Genomic DNA, 19,698 nt, shown 5'->3' with positions numbered 1-19,698 from the left:
GCGGGGACGGTCAGGTCAGCTAGTGTAATGGAGGAGAGGCTGCGTCTTCACCACCAGACAAAAGCCACGGAGCCCGGCACAAACCATCCTCAACGCCTCACAGCCCCAGCCAACCCCACCCCAGCAGGTCAGCAAATCCAAACTCGGCCAGAGGCTGACGGCTTCCAGCCCGAGCACCACCACCTCTTGCTGAAGCTCCGTGAAACCTTCTGGGGGTCCGCCCTCCCTCCACAGCAGCGTGGTCCTGTTCAAACCAACGCAGGTCGAAGCGCGTCACTCACCCACTCAAGACCCTCCAGAGCTCCATCTTTCAGCATAAAAGCACGGACCCCACTCTGGCCTGCAGGGCCCAATAGACCGGTGAGCTGTCTCCCTGTCCTGGCTGCTGCAGCCGTACTGGCCCACGGCCTCCCTCACCGGAGGAACAGGCTCATCGCACCTTCGTCTCCTCCAGGCGTTTCTACTCCAACGCCTCCAGGGCCTCTGGAATCTCCTGGAACACTTCCCCGGGACCCCAGGTAACTCAGGGCTACAGAGCAGATGCTGGGGCCAGCCTCCCGTCCCCGTCCCAGCTCTGCCCCTGGTCAGCCGCAGGATCCGTCCCCCGTGTCCCCATGGGGGAGCGTTCGGGCGGGTGCTGAACAAGCACTGAGCACCACGCAGCCCTGCTCTGACGGCGGTGGCCGCTCCCCACGCCAGGGGCCCTGGGGCACCAGCAGAAGGATGTGCTGTGCTCCTGCCACCTCCCAGGGCACTGTCAGCCCCCAGGTGTCAGGTGGGCTGCTGCTGGGTGATCCAGGGAGCCAGGGGCTGACCCAGGGGACATGAGGCCCACAAGAGGGCCCAAGGCTCCTGCAGGCACGAGGTCTGACAGGCACAGCTCACTGCAGCGACAAGCTTGGCGGAGGCCTCGGCCTCCCTCCCTCTTCCAACCACCGCTTCACACCTGCACTGAGCAGTGAAGCCACTCCAGCCACAAACACAGAGTGTCCCACTGTGGGGTAAGTGCCCAGGCGCCCCCAGGCCCAGCAGGAGCCACGAGCCTGCACCAAGCTGACCGCTGGGCCCCCTGGGTTTGGCCACACACCAGCCCAGGAACCGGCCTGGCACTGCCAGGGGCCCACAGACACTCAGAACTCAGCAATGTGCGTGGCCCCCGCGTATGCTCACTGAATGCAGCGGTCACTACAGGCCACAGGGAGTCCTTCCACCGTGGCCAGAGTTGAAACCTGCCTCCAGCTCTACTTCCAGGGGTGGAAACACCAGCGACCCCAACAGGGTCTGAGGCTTATGGGGGATGTGTGCAAAAAGTGCCCCGTACCGCACCACCCATGGGGACTGCACATGACCATGGCAACTCTCCTGAAACGGGCGGGGGCAACCCATACACTCAGATCCCTGCAAACGCGGGTCCCCCATCAGGCGGGGACATTGCCCTCCGCCACAGTAGAAGCAGGCAGGGCTGCTCTCGGCCTCTCATCCTTCCTTCCCGGCTTCTCTTTTGTCCCCAGCACCAGCCCAGCACTAGCTGGATGGGGAGGAAGAGCAGCCAGAGCCAGCCCGTCCATCCCGAGTACCAGGACCTACCTCCCTGGAATGGCCATGCTGGCTGAGGAGATAAGCAAGGGGTCAGTGGGCAGGACACCCCCGTGGGAAATGTCCCCAGTAAACCGCCTCAGGGAGGGGACAGAGAGGGCTGCCTGGCCAAAAAATTGCACCCTCCAGGGTAGCGGACAGAGCGAAGAGATCCCATCGCTCCCTGCTGCAGCGTACACGCGGGGGCCCAGCCCCGACGGCCAGTCACCTCCAGGCGTCTCCCCCCAAAGCGAAGGCGGGTGCAAGTCCAGTGAGCAGCAGACCCTCGATGACAGCCGGGCCCTGCCTTCCTCCAGACGCTTCTTCTCCAGACCAGACAGCAATGTCGCAGACGCGGACAGGACAAGGGGAGCCACACGCCAACAGCAAGTCCCCGGGGAGGCAGGGACAGACGGGCCTGCAGACCCCACACCGGAGTCCTGGCCTCAGTGCACACCAGTCCCCAAGGGGCTGCCATCTCTCTTTCTGCTTCATTTCTGAATGGGTACATTTTTTTTTTCTTTTAGAACATGTTACTTTCGTAAAAAGAAAAAAGTGTAAAGGAATTTCTATTTTGAAAAAACGCTCAAACACCAACCAACCAACCAACCAACCACAGTCGGGCACAGTCAGGGGCTCCCATGGCTGCATTCGGTCAACAGTTAAGTGTCTTGGAGCTTATGTGTCTCCTCCAAGGTCTGGGGACAGGCCCAGCAGCCCAGCGTGTTCTCTAAGGGAGGACTCTCTGGGCCACAACGCCCCCAAGTCTGGGCTCGGCCTCAGCAGAGCTGCCAGCCCTTGGGATCCAGCACCAGCCAGACTGCCTGAGAAATCCTATCAGAGTCACTTGTCAGGGCAAAGCACACAGACGAGTGATGGAAAGCAAAGGTGCACTGCCCAGGCCCCTGTGGTCAGGCTGGCAACAACCAGAGCAGCTGTCCTGTCCCCTAATCTGGGCGGGGGTCACGGCCACATTCTGAGACCAGGAAGCAAGTGCTGCTTCCAGAAGGAAACTAAAACTTAGGCCACTAGCTGATCCTCCTATGGGGTTCAGCCCTGAACTGAAAACCAGTAATGGCCACCGTGCAAAGGGACGTGGAGGTTTCAAACACCACGAAGGTAAGACCACCATGGAATCCCCCCCCACTGGCTCCCACATGGCCCGAGTGCCCTCCCGCACCCTAGCCTTCTCAGGGGCAGCTTCTCTCTGTGACGTGGCCGGGGACAGGTGTGACACCACCGGCCAGGCCCCACCTGCATGCCTTGCCCAGTGTGACACTCACACCCCTGGCTTGCCCTCCCACCAGACCTCAGTGGCTGCCCTCCTGGGTGAGGCCAGGCAGGAGCAGACAGTGGAAAAAACACCAAGGAATACGTGAGTGGCCAGCCACGAGCACTTCACCTCTGCTGAAGGTGCCGCCCACGTGGTCCCATGAGCTCAGTGACCGTGCCCACTGCACAGACGGCAGAGCTGAGGCTCCTCCGTTCTGGAGGGACTTTCTGGGTCTCCTCACATGGGGATGCAGGCACCAGGACCCTGGGCGTCCCCAACCTGGCGCCTAGCACTACAGGCGACACAGGGCAAAGAGCACACAGGCAGCTACAGAACAAGATGGCCCACATGCTGCCACAGGCCAGGATACCAGGCAGCGCCCCTCCCAGAGCCCCAGGTCCGAGTATAACCCCCGGCTAGAGGGCCACACAGGACAGCAAGGAGCGCCCCTCGGGGCTGCCTCGCAGGGGCTTAGACCTGGCCCCTCACTGCTGATGGCCTTGAGCCCAGGTCTCAGCTGTCAAGTTGAGAGCGCCCAGCTCAGCCGTCACCCATCAGGGGCTCCCACACGCCCTGGGGACACAAAGACACGGTGCTGTGGCTTCCCACCCACAGGTTCGGGGCCTGACCCCAGTGGCAGCGCCTGTGCCCGGGGCTGCAGCCTGCTTAACGTGAATCAAGGGGCACGTCCTTCAGCACCGACTGACAACCTCTGAACTGAGTGTGGATGCTCTGGGGCTGACGGTGGTGCTCGTTCTGGTTTTGAAAACCCCTTGCCTGTTATAGACACTGAAAGTCATGAATGAGACGTATCTGGAGTTTGCTTCTCAGTAATGGGGGTGAGGGCTGAAAATGAGCGGGGGGGGGGGGGGTCTGGAGGAAACTGCACGTGCTGCTGGCCCCTGGGGGCTCCTTACCACCCCTCTATCTCCATCTACGTTTACATTTGAAAGCTCCTACCCCACCAAAAGAAACAGGGTGAACCCATTTTCCTCAGGTGCTCAGGACCCTGCATCCCTACCCCCACGACCTTGTTCCCCGCGCCCCCCTCACTTAGCAGGGAAGAGGACCCCAGTGTGTGCGGAGGGCTCAAGTGGAATAACACAGGTCTGGTGGGGAAGTGTGGGTCCAGAGACCCCAGCGCCTTCAGACGATACAGAAGAAAGTCTGGATGCTGCAAAGCAGCCCTTCACCCACACCTGGCCCCAGGGGAACGGCAGGGGGTGTCCTCTGGGGGGGAAACATGTAGGAGCAAAACGTGCAGCTTGGACGCCCTGGCATCAGAGCCCCCCGCCACCTACCACCGGGCAGGCTGAAAGCCCTTCTTCTAGGACGTGGGCCTGGAGGTTTTAAGTACACGAATCTCAGGAACAAGTCACAATTCACGTCAGGGCTTGAGCCGCCCTGTGGCACAGCAGCTTCAGAACCTGCACCCCGCTGCCGCGTCGGGCGCTCACCACACACCCACCAGCAGCCACTTCACTCCAGAAAGCTATTTACTGCACAGACAACACGCCCCTTGTGCGGCCAACCCTCCTGGTCACGGTCACGGTCACGGTTGTCAGACTCCCGCCGCCGTGGTGTAGCCCTGCCGCCTGGGGGGGAAGTGGCCCTCCCTGGGGGACAGCCAAGTGCCCACTCAGCGCTGGACACAGCAGGGCAGGGATGGCGGCTGGGGTCTCAGAGGAGTAAACTGAGGCCAGAGAACCTCCCCTGCTTCCCGGGGCCCCCGCCAAGGATGGGGAGGCAGCACATGCAAATCTGGGTGAAAGTCAAAGACAATCTGCCTTTGACACAAGAGGATCTGAAACCATCCAGGGCGGAAACTCAGACAAACCACAAAGCCCTCGAACATCAAGCAAAACCCCAGATCTGGGGTTCTGGTGAGATCCTGATGGACCAGCGCATCAGACCGATGCTCCCCAAGTGGGCAGCCGAGGAGGAGGGCAGGGTGCACGGACCGGCCACCCCACGCTCCAGATCACACACACTGCACTACGTGAAGGGCGGGAGCAGCCAGCCCGCGGGGAGGCGCCCCAGAACAGCTGGCACGTCCCCCACAGGCAAATGGACAGGTGAAGCGGCAGGTGGGGCTGGCCCAGAGACCCTCTGCCCTCCCCCGCCACGCCTCCTACTCCAGGGGAACTGGAATCCTGATGACAACACAGAAATCCTGTCCCCTGTAGGCTCACTGAGCCCAGAGGGACGCATCAGGGTCCTGGACGAGTTGGGGGGAGAGGGCAGGACCTCTGCCCAGTCACCAGTATAAAAACACACACAAAAGTTGGCAGCAGCCACACCAGCCCTCCTGCCGTAACGTCAAGCGTCAGGCACGACTGCAAGAAAAGCTGGGTGTTTCCCGGACAGCGGACCGGAGGGGAGCAGGATCGGACGCTGGCCTTCAGGCGTTAGCTGCAGGGACAGACAGACGCTCGGTCACCAGCGCCCCATACACGGGGCGGCAATGAAGCCGGGAAGGTGGGCAGGGGGTGCACGAAGGGGGCATTTCCAGGCTGGCCCAGCCCAGAGTGGGCAGGGACAAGGCTGTCACACTCTGCAGGGGCCTGGCCCACTGAAGGGGAGGGGTGGGAGGGGCATGCAGATCCAAGGGTGGGGGTCCTCAGTAGGCTCCTAGTTGGGGACCTCCCTCTGAGGGGAGGGAATCCTGTGGCATGTCCAGGGCGGAAAGGAGGTACCTGCGGGCAGTGCCCGTGAGGGGGGCTGGGCACAGGTAGGAAGAAAGGCAGGGAATGGGGTCCCCATCTCAGTGGAGAGTCTGGGGGAAGGGGCAAGAGGCTGGGCCTGCATTTGCCTTGGCCTCCCCTCTTGCCCTGCTAAGATGCATCGTGCCTGCCAGCAAGAGTGCCCTTCAAAAATGGAGGGGGCTCCAAGCCCCTGGGGGCTGCCCACTGCTTCCCGGCAGCCCCACCCGGCATGGTATGGTGGGGGTCACGTGAGCTCCATTTTCCAGATGGAGGTGAAGAGGCAGAGCCAGGCCCTGAACGAGGCCACCTACCCCACACCACACTCCCACCACCGCCTCTCTGAACCCCCTGACGATCCTGCAGACGGGGCTGAGGGCAGCAGGAAGTCTGAGGTGGCTGCCCAGCTCCTAGCCTCCAGGCAGCCAGGCCAGCCTCCACAGGCCTGCTGACCAGCAGCCGCCCCGGGGCCTTGGGAAATAGGATCCGTAAGGGCCAGTGGCTTCGGTGACAGACGGAGCCAACTGCCTCGTTCTGTGGGGCCAGGAGAGGGGGCCCCAGGATGGCCCTGCAAGAGGCCCCAGGGGAGGGCAGACAGGCACACCTCCTGCCCATGGAGCACACCCCCAGGGCAGGAAGCAGTGCCACCACGGCTGCCATCCAAGGGGCCTCTGCCCACAGCACGGCAGCCCCAACCAGGGCCCCTGAGCTCGCCTGGGGTCTAGTTGGCACCTGCTCTCCAAAACCAAGGAAGTGACCCCAGCAAGCTCAGTCCAATGAAATGTGCGGGTGCCCACAGGTCTGCAGCACTGGCCTAAGGCAGCAGGCCAGGCCCATGGGTGACCTGCAGCCATGGCGCCCTTCCTGACACCCCAAGTCCCCTTGGCTCTGTACCCACAGGACGTGGGCACCTAGCACTCCTGCCTCAGAATGCTTCCGGTCCTGCCAGAATGTCAGCCTCACAAGGACCCAAGGTACCAGCTACAGGGGTGCCTCCAGCCCTGCTGAGCAGGGCTCACTGCTCACCCATGGGGACCAGGCCAGCTGTACCCCTCACCTCTGCAAGGATCTGCCCCCCACCTGCTTTACACCCCTCCCCCCAGGAAAAGCAAAACACACAGAAACACTATACTGGCCACGCCTGTCGTGGGGTATAAAGCCCCGAAGGAGCTTCGGGAAGCGCCTCCAACAGCCCCATTTCTTGGGAAAACTGAGCTCTGGCCCTGACACCTGACAGGCCAGAACCTGGTGTTATTCCTCTGGGGAGTCCCAGCAGCCCCACACGCACCCCCGCAGGGCCCCTCCCTGAGCCCAGGGCATTGAATGACCCCCTCCATGGGGCTGGGAAGGGGCAAGAGACCCACAGCTGACAGGGGAATGTCGCAGGGGAGCGAGGAGGACGGGCTGACCAGCACCCAGCCTTGGTCCTGGAAAGGGAAGAGGACTGTTCCCTCTGGGTCAGGTGGTCCTGCTAACGGGGGCCCCGGCACGCCTGAGGCTCCAGCGACCCTCTCTGGCACTTTGCAGAACAAAGCTGCGGCGGGCTGCCTAGCGCTGGGTGCTGCCACAGGCACTGACCTGTGCAATCGCAGGCAGGGAGGTGGACGCGACGGGCACCACAGCCCCTCTCCTCCTGCTCGGCCTAACAAGATGCAAACCCACGTCTTCAATGTGTACTTTATAAAACACCAGCACCCTGGGCTGTCAGGGGTCACAAATGGGAGCCCAAAGAGGCCACTGCTGCATGCCACGCCTAGCTGTCCCCCAGCACAGCCTGCCTTTCCGCTCTAAACCCACCCCCCCAGGAGGGCAGGGCTGGGGACCTCCTGGGTGTCTGGCCACCCCTCATCGTACAGACCCGAGGCATCTGCCCACCCTCCCCGTGCTCAGGGGTGGGTGCAGGCTTGCACCCAGGCCCAGCCCTCACCCCTGTAACCACCCGTCCGACCAGAACACTTTCCCACTCAGCCTGATGCAGGTGTGTGTCAGCAACCCCGAGCGGGACAAAACCACGTCCTCCACACCTGCCCGAGGCAACGGCTGGCCCCAGGCCTCTGGCCTCCCGCCAGGCATCATCCTCGGACCCCTGGCAGCCGCCCTCGGAAGGAAGCTTCTTACCCTATCAGCCCACTTAACAAATGGGACATGAGGCCTAGAGAGCTGGTTCTGCCTGGGGCTGGGAGGCCTCTGAGCCGAGACTCAGGGCAGCGGGTACGAGGGCCTGGAGCCCAGGGCCACTGCCTCATCCAGAGGCCTCTTGGGATCAACAGCACGATGGGCAGCCCCCAGGACAGGACCTAGGACGGCCCAACCTGGGTAAATCACGGCCTTTGCTAGCTCACATGCCCCCCGCCCCTCCCCACACACACTCCCAGGTGTCCACACCTTTCCAGAACAGGTGCATTCTCTTCTGCCCATAGAGAAGGCTGCCAGGAGCCTGGAGAGGGAAGGGCACAAGCCCCAGCACAGGAAGAAGCATCAGGCAGCCCCACCCTGCTGCCCACCCCCGACGAGGCCCACGCACAGGCTCCTGGAGGCTGGCACGCGCCTGCCTACCCACCATTGCTGGGATGTTCCTACAACCCACAGTGCTGGTGTGTTTACCAAGCGATTCCTGCAGGCTGCACTCCGTCACCCTTCCCACCCCTCGGCCAGCCTGCGTGGGGGCTTCCGTCAGCCCAGATGACAGTCACACAGTCATCTGTGTCTCCCCACCCCAGACCCACCCCGGGCCTGGCCACGCCAGCCCAGAGGGGTGTATGCCTTATCTTGAGTCCACAGCCAGCACAGCCCCAGCTCTTGACACCTGGCTCCTGGCACTGGGCTGGCACCATGAGTGCCGGTCAACGCTCTCAGGACAGGCATTCCCGAGCCCTGGCTCCTCATGACAGTTTAGTACCTGTGACACAAGGGCCCCCACTGCTGCCCTGCCAGCATCCTCCTGACCATACTTCTGGAAATGCCGCCACACCAGTTACCAAGCCCAGCTTCCCATCACATACAAAAAATCTGCACCCAAGTGACACTTCCCCAGGAGCTGGAGGAAGTACTTTCCCAAACACCGCGCTGACTCCTGACGACGCTCCCAATACTTGAGTCTCCCAATACTTCCGGGACCTGCAGCAAGGAGGAAAAGAGGCTTCCTCCAAAACGCATCTCGGCTAGCGCTAACTCGGTTATGAAGGCACTGAGAGGGAGGTGGAGAGCTGATTCTCTGACAGAACAGTTAAAAGCTGGCAAAAGAAAGAAACAGCCCACGGCAGGGCAACAGCAGAGCCAACAGCCTCTGGCTGCACAGGCCCCGGTTATCTCCACTCTAAACACGCGTGGAGAGGAGCCAGGCTTCAAATGCAAACCAGCCACTTGTGAATGATCCGGAAACCTGACTCTGCCGTTCAGAGCCTCAAGCTTCTCTGATGGCAGGAGTACAGACAGGCACCTGGAGCAGGGGAGCAGGCGCCCAAGGGCTGTGTGACCACGGGGGTGCTGAGAAGGTTCGAGGCGCCAGTCCCCACCTGGGCACCTTGGGCCGTGACCATACACTGACCCAAACACCTGTTGACCTCTTGTTGAAATAAGGGGGCAGAGCCTCGGGTGGGGGGACGGAGGGCTCTCTAACAGACCTGAGTCACAGGAGTTGCCCCACCCCCACCCCAAGTTCCCAGAAGGCAAGTATACAGCAAGCAGGGCACTGCTTTCTGCCTCCTCACCAACATTTCCTTTCAAAGCAAGAACGCGTCAGCTCCACACCTCCCTCCTGACACAAGCTATACCGCCAAGTGGAGGGTACAGTCCTGTCAGTTTCAGCTTGACGATCAGTGGGGGAGACAAGAGGACCAGGCCACTCACCAACCCATAGTACTCAGCTGACAGCTTGAACTGCCCCCCAAAAACCAAGGCACCTGAGCCAGTGGCCTTAGGCAAGTTCCCAGCTGTAGTGGCGCTTAAGGGGAGTGGGCTTTGAGTCTGGGGGCCCCAGTCCTCACCTGACCCCAGATCCCCCATGGACCCACAGAGGAATGCTGGTCTCCCGAGAACAAGGCCCACCAGCGGTGGACAGAAAGCCAGACAGACACGGGGGCTGGGCCCCGAGGCGGTGTCCTGTTAGTCTCGTGCCAACCACCACACTCTGGGGGCTGCGGGCCAGTACTCCCGAGGGAACGCTCTGCCACTGTGAACCAGGAAGTGGCCTGCACCACACCACTTGCCGGCCACAGGGCTCCAGCACCTGGCAACTTGCCAACCTGGAGGAAGAGGGCGCAGGAAGGAGGCAAGCTGGGCAGTTCATTTTTACACCCCCCCCACTTTCACTTTCTGCCCTTGGCCTCTCCATGAGTCAATGGCGGGAGCAGAGTGTTTACAAATCCCACAGCTCACTTCGTGAGCTCTTGTTGAGCTCTTGTCGAAAAAAGGCAACTACTCCACTTTCTAAAAACAAAACAAACATCACGGAGGGTGCTGTCCACCCCCAGAAAGTGTTTCAATCCCTCGTCCCTGGACACCCTGTGGCAGGGCCGGGACTGGACCTCTGCCACTGAGGAGCTGCACAGAGGGGGGTCTCCAGTCACCCGGGCTGAGGCACTGGGCACCCCGGTTACCACAAAGGTCAGAGAAATGCCTCCTGTCTCGCACCCTGTACCCAGTCTTTCCTCATCTGTAACCGCTACCACACATCAAGGCCTCAAGACAGAAAATCGCAAACACAGACCTTTATTTGCAAATGAGAGGCCCACACTCAGGGCTGCCTGAGAGGGGCGGAGACTCCGGGGAACTGGCCCTTGCAGGGGTTCAGACCTTTCCCTGACACACACACACAGACAGACACACACACACACCTCCCCAAGAGCCTAAAGTACTCCCCTCAGAAGAATGCCACACCAGGCAACTTTGCGCAGGTTTCAGGCTCTCCCCAGGGCCACTCCATGGACCCAGAACAGAAGCCCCATTTTAAAGAGCAAGGGAGAATGCCTACAAAACAGCGGGGGGGAAAAGAACTTTCCTCCTCGTCCTCACTGGGGGGCAGCGGCCTGAAGAGGGGGGCCTGCAGCCAGGGAGTGCCCACTGATACACACCTTCCTGGACTCTTCAGTCAATAACCCAGTTAACACGGGGGCGAGCGGGGCACCAGTTACGCACTTCTGGGAAGAAAGCTTTCCGCCAAAACGAAAGGTCGCAGACCCTCAGGGATTGGGTCCAAGGGAGGGAACTCACAAGATAAACCACGGGACACGCCCGGGTGGGTCTCACTGGGGACCCCTTTCAGTGCCCTCACTTCTATCTTCCCGAAACTACCCCTGGCCCGGAGGGAAAGGAGGCCGCGCGCAGCCTCCACCCAGCCCTGCCCCTATGAACAAACGGTAGAAAGGACCCGCCTTCCCTGAGACCCCAGCTTTATTCACGGGGAGCCCACCAGGAACATGTGGACATTCGAGGTTTGGGGTGAGCACTTTTCCCCGACGGGTTTGTAACACGCTGTCACACCGGGGCCCACCCTGAGTGGGAAGGAGAGGAAGCACCCCCGCTCCTCCCGCTCCAACTCGACCTCGCCCGGATTAAGCGCTTCTCAGGCCGATTTCAAAACGGGAACTGCGTCTCCTCCTGGCCTGGCTGCAACGACCCTGCAAAGGGGCTCAAAGTCAGCGCCGGGCGCCTAACTCTGGCAGGGAGCTGCCCCCACGCCACGCCGCCGGCTCCGGGGCTGCCGCGCGAGACCGGGGCCCGCGCCTGGCCTCGCCCCCCGCCCTGGCCGCGGAAAACGGCGACGGCCCCAGCGCGAGCCCCGCGGCGGCTGAGAGCTGGGGCGGGCGGGGCGGGCGCGAGGAAAGTGGCGCCGGAGCGCACGGCGCGGCCCGGGACGTGCCGCGCACCTTCCTCGCCGCGTCCTCCCCGCTTTCCCTCTCCAAAAGATGGCGGGCAGAGGAAAGGGGGAAAAAATTCCTTCTGGGAGGCAGTGCGCGCGGGAGGCCGGTTGGCGCGGAGCGCGCGGGCCGTGCCAACTCCGGGCTGCGCGCCCCGGCCGAGGCGACGCCCCCGAGCCCGGGACGCGGGCGGCAGGGAGGGAGCGGGCTGAGGGGAGGGGGCCCGGGCGGCCGCCGCGCTTTGTTGCATCGTGGCCGCGCACAAAGGCGGCGGCGGCCCGGGCGCCCAGCTCCCCGGACGCGCCGGCGGCCTGCATGGGGTGCACGGGGCCGCGCTTCCCGGCCCGCCCGGCCAGCCGCCGCCCGCGCCGCCCGCCGCCCCGCACGCGCAAGGAAGCAAGAGAAAGGCGTACTTGGCCTCGGCGGCTCCGGCGGCCGTCCCCTCCCGGCCCGCGCGGCCGGCTCCTCTTTGGCTCGCCGGCCCCGGCAGCATAATAGACGCGCCGGAGCCGAGCAGGGCTCATGCGCTGCGCCGCGGCGCCTGGCGGGAGTCGTAGTCCGCGGCCGGGACCGCGCCGGGGCCGCCCAGGGGAGACCGCGGCGCGCGAACTACATGTCCCGGCCTCGCCGGCGCCGCGCCCCGCCTCGCGCGCCCCCGCCCGCCTCCCGCCCCGCCGACCTGGCCGCGAGCGGGCCCGGCCCGGGGGGCGCGCGGGGGCGGAGCGCCCGCTCACCCGCCCTACCCCGGCGGCAAGGCGGGGACCCTGGGCGGCCCTCCCTCCCGCGCAGGGGATGTGCGCCTCGGGCGAATTTCCTGGTGCCCCAGGAGGCGTGGAAAAGGCCAGAGTGCTGCCAGCGCCCGCCCGCCTGCCGCCACCCGCTCCCGGAGACCCCGGAGCCCGAGACTGGGGGCCGCCCTGGAACCCCGGTCGCGCACTGTCGGGGCGGCGCACACCTGCGGGTGCCCGTGTTTGTAAACAAACCACGAGCTTAATTAGCCTTACGGGGGCGCGCGCGGGAGGGAAGGGGCGGGGCGTAGGTGCGCGCGCAAGGGCGGCCCCGCCCGGGGAGGAGCCGCGCTCAGCCGCTCCCCTATCTACCCACCTCCTTCAGCCCCACTCGCCCCCCACCCTCCTTAACGTACCCACAACGCTCGGGGGCCGGGGCACTCAAGTCCCCGGACTGGCGAGGAACCGGGGATGCTCCCGTCTTTGCCCGGAGACCTCGCCCCCAGACTCAGTTTCCCAGTCTGCCCAGTGAGGGGCAGGGATGAGATCAAAGGTCCCTAGCCTGAGATTCCAGTAGTGGGCCACAAAGGTGAAAACAGGACCCTGGGCCCTTTTTCTGTAATTCGAAAGGCTCAGCTCTTGGGCACATTTAGGATCTTGTGGCAATTCTTTGGGTGTATACATAAGTACGTTTTTATCCATCTGTAACAAGGTGGCTGCACGTTGTGTATATTAGACCCTCATAAAAACGTCAGAAACAAAAACAAGTTTTCCTCTTTGTGCATGCTGAGCCTGCCGATTGCAAGGTGGAGTTTCCTTGTGTGGGCTGGACCTATCCCAAGCCCCTGGGGTCATTGGGTTTGAGTTGAGCAAGAGCTCCACTGCCAGAAATACACACATCTTTATGATGGGCACTAAAAAACGTGAGCGCTGGTTCCACCTAGCTCGGCCAGCCCCACCCCACTCAGGACAGGTGGTCTGCCCCAGGCTTACAGGTGAGGAAACTACAGCTCTGGGAGATGAAGTGACTTGCTCTGGGTCACAGAACCAATACGTAGGAGAGGAGACCCCAAAGCCCAGGGTTCTGGGAGACAGTTTGCAGGAGATGCCCAAACCTTTCCCAGCCTGCCCACTGTCCCATGCTGGGAGTCCCAGACAGTCTTATAGCCCCTGGCAAGGCTCCAGAGCAGGGCTCTGGCTGGGGAAGACCTTTGTCTTTTTAGAAGAAGGTCAGGGAAGGTGACAGTCTACAGGCTGATTGCTTAGAATGATCCTGTCGGTTGCATCCCTCTCCAAGCCCCGGGTTGGTTCCCTGAGTTACAGACTTCTGTTTCTCCTCCAAGAACCCTGTCCTGCCTTCTGGGTCTCATCCTCTTGAACATCTTGGGTGGTCTGCCCATCAGGATCGGCCGCCTCACTACTTAAAATAACCCCCCCTCACTCCCCTCAAGGCCACAACAAAGAGCCTCTCCACTTGGTCTTGACCTTGCAGAGGCCACTCCTGACCAGCCAGGCTATCAAGGCGGCCGAACGAATGCCCAGGACCCTGATGACCCTCTCCTTGGGCCTCCCACTGACTGGAGGAGTCCCCCCTGGGAGCACGGCAGGAACCTGGGCCCTCCCTAGGGGCCTGGCTCTGAAGGAGGAACCCAGGTCCCGCCTCTCCCTTCCCCATGCCCACCAGTCCTGCTTGCCCACTCATGTGTAACCCAGGTGGCTCAGTGGAATGACCTTCCCTGCGGCTGGAGAAGTCTGGGGAGCAGAGTCTGTAACAAACAGTGGGACAGACACTTGCACTTGGGCATATCGGCCCCTGGGATCTCCTCAGGCCCAGTGCAGGGGTCCCTCCCTGAGACCTCTGGGGAAGCAGAGATGCCTTAAAGGGACTCAGGTGACCCTGACTGTCCCCACCACCACCAGCCACCATTCTCTCCCTTTCCAGGCTCTTGCAGTTTCAACATCACTGAGGTTGGGCCCCCGGGAGTGGAGCTGCTTAATCTCCCCAACCAGAGTTTCCTCATCTGTCAAGGGGAACGAAAATAGGACCGAATCCTCAGACTGTGGGAGACAAAGAGGCGTGTGCAAAAGGCCAAGCTGGTGGCCCCTGGGTCATGGCACGCTGCTCTCCCTGATCCTTTACTTACTGGCTTTGTTTACTGGCTTCTCCCGTCCAGAGTGGCAGCTCCATTGGAGCTGGGCTCTATACCCCTAAGGCCTACAATGGATCTGGCACCTTATAGGTGCTCAAGAAATATTTGCTGAATTAATTAATTTTCTCTTCTGTACACCTGTCCCACCCTCCATCTGCAAACAGTGCAGCCAGACCTCCACCTGCTGAGGCAGCTACCCTGTTTACCCCCACAAGACACTCTGCAAGAGGCCTTAAAGCCATGCTCGGGCCCAGGACAGGGCCTGGGACCTCAGCTGCCTCCTCCTCCATCCTGCCGTCTTCATCCACCATGCCCCTGAAGGCACAGAGCAATTATGTTATTGCATTATAGTTTGTACATCAGTCTCTTAAAAGTTTAGTTATTGTGAACCTTCTCCCCAGGAGACTGATTAGCTCTCAGAACAACTAAAGGAAAAAAGAAGTTTCTGTCTTCAAGCAAAGACTGGGCTACAGAGAGGTCTAGAGGGTGGGGAGCAGAGGTGTCTAAGTATACAATCACTTATTGACCACTTACTGTGTGCCAGGCACTGTTTCAAGAACTTTACGTACATAATTTCACTGAATCTCTAAACAATTCTATGAGGTAAGGATTATGACACCTACTTTACAGATTAAAAGGGAGGCACAGTGAGGTTAAATTACGAGCCAGAATTAAGGTTTGGACCCAGATGCGGGGTCACGTGTCACCTGCAAAATACTTCCCAGGAGTCTGCATTTTGTCAGGGGAGATTGGGGGCATAATTGAGGAAGCAGCCACCCATGTCTGAGTTCGTTAACTAGTTTTCTTAGAAAGATGTGGGGAGACCCAGAGAGGGGATGGAATTTGGAGATGAGCCTTCTCACGGCCCTGTTTTCCTGCCCCCAAAGTAGAAGATTGTTCACACAAGACTAAAAGTCCTTAAAAGCACAGAGCAAAAGGTCTTGGATGTGAACAGAGAGAAGAAGACAGACAGTGGCCTGCCGGAGTCTCAGTCTACTCATCTGTAAAATGAGGGTAAGAAATATCTGCCTCATTGCATTGTTGTAAGAATAAATGAGGTGGAGGTTCTCGTTCATAAAGCAGTGCGTGCATTCGTGCCTTCGTTCGGTCCAGAGGTCCTGACAGAGGGTGTGGTGCTCTATGCTCCTGATTCCTGGCACAGCAGACACGACAGGGGAACAGCACAAAGGCCAGCTGTCATGGGGCTGACGTGCTACTGGGGACACACAGACGATTGATCGTAAATAAAATATGCGGCAGGCCTGACAGTGCTCAGTGCTGTGGAGGAAAATCAAGCCAGGGAGGGAGCTGGGTTTTGTGGTCATGGCCGCTAACTACAGAAACTAGGATTGTGGGTGATTTTAGTTTATTTTTCTTCTTAATCATTTGTTTTTTCCATGCTAAACAGGTATTATGAGGTAAAGAAAACTGGGTTTTGTTTGAAGGAACAATCGCTGTGATGTGGTGGAGAGAGGGCTGGTCTGGGAAGTGCTGGTGTTCTTGGCATTCCTGGGGCTCTGATGGTTTAAAAGACAAAGATGCCAGCCCTTCTTGGCTTTGCCACTCCCAGGAAAACTTGCTGCATTGACGGCCTGTGAGAACATGGCCCTGTCTGTGTCCCCTCTCCATATTCCCTGCCTCTCAGATGGAACCCCAAGATTATAAAATAAATGTGTTTACAATGATGGAAGACATAACATAAATATTTTTTTTTAAAAAGAGACTAATGGGTGGTCAGTTAGCCTGTGGTTAGAGCAGTTGGTTAGGGTGCTGTGCTCATAACAGCAGGGTGGCAGGTTTGATTCCCACATGGGCCAGTGAGCTGCGCCCTCCACAACTGGATTGAAAACAGCAACTTGACATGGAGCTGATGGGTCCTGGAAAAGCACACTCTTCCTCAATATCCCCCAGTAAAAATTAAAAAACAAAAACACAATAACAGTTGGAGACTTCAGCAGTTCACTTTCAATAACTAGATAGAAGATCAGCAAGGCGATAGATGACTTGTACAATATGAGAAAGCAACTAGACCTAACAGACGTGCGTGGCTCACTTTACTCCACAACAGCAGAACTTACATTTTTATCAAGTGCACATGGAACATTCTCCAGAACAGACGACATGTTAGGCCACAAAACAAGTCTCAATAACTTTAAAAAATTAAAATCATACAAAGTATCTCCTCTGACCACAAAAGAATGAAGTGAGAAATCAATAACAGAAAGAAAATTTGAAAATTCACAAACAAACGTGGAAATTAGGCAACGTACTCTTAAATAACCAAGCAGTCAAAGAAGACATCATAAGGGCAATTAGGAAGTGCTAAAAGTGCTAACGCTCTCCCCGAGAGCGTTATTGAAGTTAGAAGGTGAATTTTAAGAAAATCCAAAACTTACGGGGTGCTGCGAAGGCACTCAGAGAAATTTATGGTTGTAAATGAGTATTAAAAAAGAGGAAATAGCTCAAATCAATAACATAAACTTCCACCTAAAGTCACTAAAAAAAGGAATAAACTAAATTCAAAGCAAGCCAAAGTAGAGAAATAATAAAAACCAGAGTGGAGATAAATGGAATAAAAAATACAAAAACAATAGAGAGAATCAACTAAACTGAAAGTTGGTTTTGGGGAGTGGAAATCAACAAAACTGACAAGCTGTTAGCTAGAGTGACAAAAGAGGACTCATATTACTAGAATCAGGAATGAACGTGGGGTGTTACTATTGACCTTACCGAAATAAAAAGGACTGGAAGAGAACCTACGGACAATCGTATGCCAACAAATTAGATAAGCTAGATGAAGTGGACAAATTCCTAGGAACACACAAACTATCAAAACTTGACTTGGGAAGAAACACAACAGCTGACTAAACCTATAATAAGCAAAGAAATTGAATCAATAATCAAAAACTTCCAACAAAGTGAAGCCCCGTAACAAATGACTTCACTGGTGAATTCTATCAAATGTTTAAAGAAGAATTAACAGCAGTCCTTCTCAAATTCCCCCAAAAATGGAGGAGGGGGAACACTTCCTTATCAGTTATTACCGTACCAAAACCAGACAAAGAGATCACAAAATAGACACCCCTCTGATCCTTCCTATTTCCCTGTCCCCTGGGTGCCCTGTGACAGCTCTGTCCCCTCTGGAGCCTTTGCTGCTGCAGTTTCACTTCCTTTCTTCCCACATAGAGCTTTGCTTTACAGAAATGGCATCGTTCTGTGCACATCCTTCCATCATTTGCTTTTCCTCTCTAGACATGCCACGGACGATCCTCCACGGCACCATGTGCCTCGGTAGCTCATTCATTTGGTGGCCGCAGAATGTTGTCTGATGTGCCGTGTGACTGATTCTCTTCTCCCCTAGGGTGGGCTTTTTTGGCTGTCTCCAGTGATTTCACCATCACACATAACACTGCCGTGAATATCCTTGGGCAGCCTCCAGCCATCTGCAGCTGTTTCTGAGGGAAAGACTCCTTCCTGGAGGGAACTGCTGCAGGGTTGTGTTCTAAATGGGCCGAGGTCCGTCCATCATTCGGTTTTAGGAACCACTGTTTCTATTATTTACGTGACCTCCCCACCTTCGCCTTGCAATCCCTTGTTCTTTGGTCCCTGAGAGAGCTTTAAAAGAAGACAGATTCTTGGGGAGCCAACGTCTGGGGACTAGAACAATCTGGAGCCATCCATATCCCACCTCTTCTGCCCCAGACACAACCAAACAGGCCCACTTTTCCGCCTGCCCCCACTTCCCAAAGCAGGCCTACAGTGGGGAGCACCTGCCCCCTCTGACTGTGGGCTCCAGGCTCCCGCAGAGGGGCTGGGTGTGGCACGGCCAGCTCTCCCAGCCTCCAATCTGTCCCCTACGGTCGGGCTCCCATGGGACGACAGCTGCCAGCAAGCCCAGGCTGCCGGCCAGTCTCCAAGAAGCCTCATCCACTTTCTCTGCAAATGCTAGGCCCTGAGCTGGGGGGATTTAAAGACCCCAGAAGATGGAGGGAGGGTAAAGGTAGGTGGAGGGGAGCCAGGGAGGGAGGGAGCGCCCCAGCAGCAGTGGAGACAGCTCCTGTGCACAGGCCTTGGACTTTGGCCCCTAGTTTCCCTGTGTCAGCTTTTCTATTTTAGGCCGGTTGCTCCTCCTCCATTAGGGAATTCTCAGCAAGCCGTGGGAACCCAGAAAGGCAGGGGCTAGTCTGCTGGCCTGCCTCCTTGCGCCCTTCCTCAGCCCTGTGGGCTCCCCTCCAATGCCAGGTGAGGGAGCTCCCCAGGCTGGCATGCTCACCTGTGTCCTGTCTCCTCAGCCAGTCAAGGAACTCCTGGATCTTATCCCATAGAAACAATTAAGAGTCGTGAAACCCTGGAAAGGACCCAAAGGTGCAGCCTAGGGCCCCCAGGCAGGCGTGGGAGGGGTGGAGCATGCTGCATGGGGGTCGTGGGAACCCCCTGGAGCAGCTGTAGCGGGAAGGCAGGCGGCTGTGATCAATTACTGCATGTGGAAATGGTGTCTGCCAACCGACAAGGGCATGTGTCTCAAGGGATACACAGGGACGGGTTGAAAGAACAAGGTCAAGCCCCAGCCCTTACTTGCCATGTGGCCTTGGGCAAGTCACTGAGGCTGTCTGAGCCTTCATTTTCCTCATCTGGAAAATCAGAATAGCTTTCAACCCTGTTGGGGATTTAAGGAGACTGTATTTAAAGCCCTTGGCAAGTGAAAGGCGCACAGTAGGTGCTCAGGAAGAACAGCTGCAGTGGTTTTTAATAACAAGGACAAATGGAAATAGTTTAATGTGACAGGGGAACACAGGTGGCATACTCGCAGCCAAATTTGTATTCCTTCAAAATGCCCCCCTGAACCACTGTTGCTCAACCCCCCATCCTCACCCCCCCAAAAAAATCTGAAGCCTTCTAATAAAACCCCTTGGCTTTTGGGGCCTCTGATTTCCACCTGCCAGTCATAGGAGCTGTTTCTTTTGCACTTGTCGGGACCCTTCTCTAAGCAGGGGGATAAAAGCCCAGGCCGGCTGGGGAAGGGATTTACAGACCAGATCGGAACAGGTGGGGCCTGACTTGGGAGGTGGGAGCTGCATTCCAGGGATTCCTGCTCTAGGACACCGGGCTTGACTGGTGCCCGGAACACCCAGCACTGCCTGGAAGGGCCGTCCAGGACTTCCAGACCTGGAGTCTGGTGGAAGCTGAGGGCAAACAGATTTCGTTGTGGGGACTTTGAGGCAAGTTAGGATACGTTTAAATCCAACAGGAAGTGAAAGTGAACATTCCAGGATTCATTCATTGGGAGGGTCTTTATTAAGCACCTACTCTGTACCTCTCCGAGCGGTCATTGTGGCCTGGACAAGCTGACCCTGCTCCCATGAGTCCGCAATAGTGAGGGAGGTGGACAAGTGAATGGACCCTCCTTAGGGC

The 19,698-nt window shown here is 58.5% G+C and overlaps 1 protein-coding gene across 1 annotated transcript in view; it reads right to left on the bottom strand.

The window, feature by feature from the left end:
* Positions 1 to 12,005, bottom strand: part of BRD3 (bromodomain containing 3) — a 34,690-nt gene extending 22,685 nt beyond the window's left edge. Inside the window, exon 1 of the mRNA XM_074331325.2 lies at positions 11,822 to 12,005. The gene's annotated coding sequence lies outside the window, so the exon portion shown is untranslated. The remainder of the gene's footprint in view (positions 1 to 11,821) is intronic.
* Positions 12,006 to 19,698: the final 7,693 nt, after the last annotated feature.

The sequence above is a fragment of the Rhinolophus sinicus genome, chromosome 16 (assembly GCF_057876585.1).
Source record: "Rhinolophus sinicus isolate RSI-liver-muscle chromosome 16, RSI-T2T, whole genome shotgun sequence".
NCBI lineage: Eukaryota > Metazoa > Chordata > Mammalia > Chiroptera > Rhinolophidae > Rhinolophus > Rhinolophus sinicus.
This window is presented reverse-complemented; position numbering and strand designations above follow the sequence as displayed.